General features: G+C 38.3%; 1 pseudogene; it reads left to right on the top strand.

The window, feature by feature from the left end:
- The first annotated feature begins 3,011 nt into the window (after positions 1 to 3,011).
- On the top strand, positions 3,012 to 5,686 carry LOC101296618 (annotated as a pseudogene).
- The last annotated feature ends 314 nt before the right edge of the window (positions 5,687 to 6,000 follow it).

Genomic DNA, 6,000 nt, shown 5'->3' on the forward strand with positions numbered 1-6,000 from the left:
CTGGTGGCGAGGTTCGTATGTGGGCGGTCCTTATGCCATCGGCATCGGCTAACGTATGAGATAACGGAATATATGTTGGGACCTCGTGGTGCTCAACGACCACAAAACAAGCGAGTCGGGCATGGGGTTTGGCTCGACCTTTGCCAATAAGTGAAGTGATGCCAGCAAGCACGGAAGGGCGACATCGTGCTAGACGGATGGAAGCCAAAGGTGGGCATTAAGAAAGAGTTACATGTTAAAGCAAGATGCTGGCAAGCTGGACATGTGCTAGGATACGATGCAAAAGGTGAACCATGGTGGCGAACCTCGCTGACATGCCCTCGAGGTAAGAAAGGTGGGCAAGCTCTTAGAGGGATGACCCAAGGTGTGAAGGTGCAGGCCAACTAGGTCTCGGTGTGTTGTCATGCCACTTGCCACAAGGTGTGAGTTACACGCTGGTCAGTGATGGTTTAGCACAAGCCGGGTTGACAAGGAAGCCTATTGATTGGGCGAGTGTCTAGGAGACAACCATGACACAAGGGGATTGAGTGAGAAGGGTCAAACTGACACGGAAGACGCACATGAAAAGAAAATAGGCTATTAGAGAAGGATAACAAAACAGGTTGGCCTAGGTTAGGAGTAACCTTAGCGCGACACATGTCAAGTTTCGCTGCTTAGAAAGTCGGCCCATGACACACATCATATCCGTGCGATGTATGTGTTATAGGTGAATAGAAGAAAAATGTGGAAGTTTATAAGTCACCACTCTTTTTCTTTTTCATTTATGTTTTTTTCTTATAGGATAATCATTTTAAGTGATTTATTTATTTTAATATAACTGGTAAAACACAATTTGATGAAGTTTTGAGAGCTTCAGTTTATTGAAGTAGTAGAGATTTATATATATATATATATATATATATATTTGAGTGGGTAAATAACTCAAATTAATGATACAACTAGTTTTTCGTGAGTTGAACTTATAACCTTTAACTTACTTAGGAGAGACTATTAGAGATATATTTTTGGTTTGTCTTTCTCCTTTATTTTTATGAATGACGTAATAGTCATTTAATTTATTTTTTTAGAATGATGTAAAAATCATTTAATTGATAAAAAGAATGTAGGAAAACAATATGAATATAACTCACCCTCGTGAGCTACCTAAAACGAATCATGCAAAACAACCTATGAAACTCAAGCAAAATAACCTAAGCAACTCAAGCCATCTTAATGTTGCTAACCCTAAAATAAATATTTTGAATAGTAAACAATAGTGGTTAGAATCATTCAACTTATTATGCAAAAGCAAAGATCAACTACTCCCGAGAAGCCTCCTTATCTAGGAGGCTAGAAAACGGACTCAAAACCTCCTTGATCACCGGTGGAGCTCCTGAGCACTCACCCTCAGTCAATGTCAAAACTCTACGAGCTCCGAAGTTCCTCTTTGCTTTCTTTGGACCCGGTCTAGAAGTTCAAAGTTTCCATGACCTGACATCCTCGTTTTTCCTTACTTTAATAGCCAATTGGACAACCTACCTTAATATTCTTTGCCGGAGAGATCAACAGAACCTCGTGCTAATGAGGCAGGGTCATTTTCAATGAGAAAGAGACTTCTAAAGAATCTGGGATGGGACTCACCTCATCACTTGTCTTCTCTTACTGAAACCCCCAACTTCCATACCTGTATTTCACTTAACCTTAGAGACTACCTTAGTCATAATCATCTCACTACTAGATAAGGCTTTTTCCATCTTCTTCCCCAGATCAAAACTCATCATCAGAGCACGGAACGAGTTCAGTTGAACTGCCAAATTTGCCGTTGAAATCCCAGGTAAGGAAAAAGTGAATGTGGTTACATGGACTGTAAAAGGTTACCACCGGTGCCTTATTTGCAGAAGGACCAGTCAATGCTATTGCCCCTACCCTAACCCTTCCCAGTAACTTAGGGTTAGTGTTAGGTATTTTTCCAACCGTTTGCACCTTTGCATTGCCACCGCCACCAATACTCGACCCCGAACCGAGGATTACCACCTTTGACATGTTACGGGGACCAACACAGCCTTCACTCCCATGCTCCAACAAGCCTTACAAAAACCAAATGTATGTTCGTACTTGAAGGTGAGATTCGTCGAAGTATGTAAGCTGAACTCGATGGTCATTAGAGGATAGACTTGTTTAACCAAATTTGTCTAAGTTGGGATGATATAGTTAGGTATTCTAAGTTGGGATGATATGACCTTCCAAGTATTTTTCCACTATATATACACAAAGGCGTACCTACACACGGTGTAGCCCACCCCAAATTTTAAAGAAACCTAGCCTTTTATGGCTTAATTTTAGTTCAAAATATTAATTATTTAAAACTAGCACCCTAAATTTATATAATTCGCCTTTATGTTGTTAAATTTTAGTCCACATGTTATCTTTTTTGTTTTCGTTAGATATATATTTTCGTTTTCTTGATACATTTTTTTTAATTTATTTTTCATTTGCTTAAAGGCATTAGGCACTGTCATCTAAAATGCATGCATGTTTTTTTTTTTTAAAAAAAAATTAATTAGTTTAACGTTTTTATTTTGTAATTGAAGGTTTTGCTTTTATTCAAGAGCGGGATGCAATTTTGTCTTAGAATTCTGGTTAATCAACTGCATCGGTATCTTTTCTATTAATTTTTGTATCAAATCAATATTCTATGCACTGCATATATATGTATCTTTTCTATTAATTGTTGTACAAATTAATACCAATCGGCTTCTGTTTTATTTTTTTATTATTAGTATTTGAGTAATTAATTAAGGAGGTACTAATAAACCAAATTTCTCAGCATTGCATCTTAATAATAATAATAATAATAATAATAATAATATTAATCATCATCGAAACTCAAAAGGTTCAAAAAACCCTAATAGTGGGCGGGAAGTCGCAAAAACACTTCAGTTCCTCTTTACTACGTCTATATATGCTCTGAAAACCCTAATCCCAAATTGAAACCGTGCAATTTCGCTTTCTGATCTCACAATCGATCTACAATGGTTGATGTTAACATTGGTGATTCCGAGACATTCGCATTTCACGTGAAGATCAAAGAGCTTCTTAGTTTGATCATCAAGACCGTCGACTAGAAGACAAAGAATTTTTCCTTCGCATGCTTATCAGGATTTCCAATGAAGCAAGTCTCCTATATATCTCTCTTTCTCTGTTATAATTTTTCAGTCGATTTTCCCCTCGTTTTGTTTAGGATGTAGATTGGTACAATTTTGAGACTAATGGGATTTGGTGTTGTACTTTTTAGGCCTTGGACAAAATTAGAGTTGAGAGCCTTACGGATCCGAGCAAGCTTGATGCTCAACCGGAACTCTACATCAGACTCGTCCCTGATAAGACCAACAATACCCTCTCCATCATTGATAGCGGCATTGGCATGACCAAAGCAGGTCATTACAAAACTTTGATTTCATTTTAGTCATGACTTAATTGTATCCTGCTGTTCTATGTTTTACTGAAAAAGAACATAACCAAATTGAAGTATATGGTTAACAAATATCATTAGCTAATAGTTGTGTTGTAATCTTCTGTTGAAATTTTCCATTAAATATTTAATCAGGAGATTAATGACTTTGTGAAATTCGTTGTTGAAATTGTCCATCAAATGATTAATCAAGAATCACTGTCTCTAGGTAACTAGTTGATCCCATAAGATAATAACTATGCTTCATGAGTTCTGCTACAATAATTCAACTTATAAATACTATCACACTTGAAAGAACGTTAGTCCTAAGTAATAAGTTTTTGCCATTAATCATAAGTGTCAACAAAGGATCATATGTCTTTTGGCTTCACAATTTACATACAGTAAAAGGTGTAGCTTCTAATTATATGTTGGATTGATGATATAAAAAGTAAAACAAGTATCTAACTAGCTGTACCAAACTAAATAACCTTTTTGCGATTTATAAAGGTGATTGTAAATCAAATATATTCGTAGTCTATGTAGATTTGGTGAACAACTTGGGTACAAGGTCGGCGACCATGGAGTTTACGGAGGCACTGGCATCCAGAGCCAGAGCGTCTGATGTGAGCAAGGACGTCAGAAGGTTTGGTGTTGGTTTTTGCTCGGCATTTCTTGCCGCGCAAAAGGTCATTGTGACTACAAAGCACAATGACGATCAACAATACATTTGGGAATCACAAGCTGATGATGATTCCTTCACTGTGACAAGGGATGTCGATGGTGAGCAGCTTGGAAGGGGTAACAAAATTACCCTCTTTCTCAAGGAGGACCAGGTGAATATATAAAACCAATCGATCAGTTTGTGAACGATGTTTCCATATGATTGAATAAAGGTTTATCTTTATTATTAATTTTTTATAAATAAATAAATAAATGATTGAATGGTTTACTGATTTATTCTTTGTTATGTTGTGAATGAGCAGTTGGAATACTTGGAAGAGATGATGATTAAAGATCTTGTGAAGAAGCATTCCAAATTCATCAGCTATCCCATCTACTTCTGGAGTGAGGTTTCTTGCGAGTGGGAACTCATCAACAAGAAACCTATCTGGCTGCGCAAGCCCGAGGAGACTACCAAGGATGAGTATGTTTCATTCTTCAAGAGCTTGGCATATGATTGGGAGGATTACATTGGAGTGAAGCATTTCTCTGTTGAAGGCCAGCTTCAATTCAATGCCATCCTGTTTGTTCCAAATAGGGCTCCATTGCTATTGGAGTCGATGAAGAAGAGCAACATTAAGCTTTATCTCAGGAGGATGTTCATTATGGATAACTGTGAGGAGCTCATTCCGGAGTACCTTGGATTTGTCAGGGGTGTTGTTGACTCTGATGACTTGCCACTCAACATTTCTCATGATGAGATGCTTCAACAGAACAAGAATATTTTGCAGGTGATTAGGGATAGCCTTGTGCAAAAGTGCTTTGAAATGTTCTATGAGATTGCGGAGAGGAAACAAGATTATATCCAATTTTATCAGGCATTCTCCAGGAAATTGGAGTTGGGGATTCATGAAGACAACCGATATAGAGCCAAATTGGCTGATCTTCTTCGATATCACTCCACCATGAGCGATGAGGAGCTTGCAAGCTTGAAGGGATATGCAACCCGAGCAAAGGATGTTCAGAAGGTGAGAGCAGGAAGCCAGTATAGAACTCGGCTACTCATCAAGGAGAAAGGGCCTCAATATCAGTCCATGGTGGCACATGCAGCAGTTGACAAGTACGGTTGGAAAAAGATTGTGGCAGCTACAAAGGAAGGTCTGAAGCTCGATGATAAGACCGAGAAAGAGAAGCAGAAGAAAGTGGCGAAAAAGAAGTCTTTTGAGAGTCTTTGCAAGATGATAAAGGACACTTTGCCAGGTTGTATCTGATGGAAGTTTGGATTCTCCTTGTGGCTTGGTGACTGGTGAATATGGAGAGGAAGAATTGAAGGATCATGCAGGAAAGAAGACCATGGAGATTAACCCTGATAATGATATCATGGAGGAGTTGAGGAAGATTGTTGAAGCTGACAAAAATGTCGAGTCCATGAAGAAGGAACTCGTGCTGCTTCTGTTTGAGACAGCTCTGTTGTCATCTGGTTTCAGCCTTGATGAGCCAAAACAATTTGCGTCGAGAATTCACAGGATGTTGAAGCTGCGCTTAATGGCGTATAAAGATTCCGACATTGATTCGGAGTATGAGGATTGCTGAAGAGCGTTAGAAGAGGTCAAACCAGAAGATGCATGACCTCTTCTAACTTCCTGGAAATGTTAAGACTTTTCTTATTTGATAATGACAGTCACACACTCACACCCATGTTGACATTTTAGACTTTTCTTATTTGAGAGTGAACAATTGAATTATGAATCACCTGAAATACTTTTAAATGTTCTTCAACATTATTTTGCCTGCTTGTTTTGAATTCAGAAAATATGGGATGAAGTTGGAGTGCCTAGTGGTGAAAGGGATACAATGCTTCTAAAAATAGAGCAGGCGTGCGTGGAGGTGTGTAGGACAAAAGTTGA

The sequence above is a fragment of the Fragaria vesca genome, linkage group LG7 (assembly GCF_000184155.1).
Source record: "Fragaria vesca subsp. vesca linkage group LG7, FraVesHawaii_1.0, whole genome shotgun sequence".
Lineage (NCBI taxonomy): Eukaryota > Viridiplantae > Streptophyta > Magnoliopsida > Rosales > Rosaceae > Fragaria > Fragaria vesca.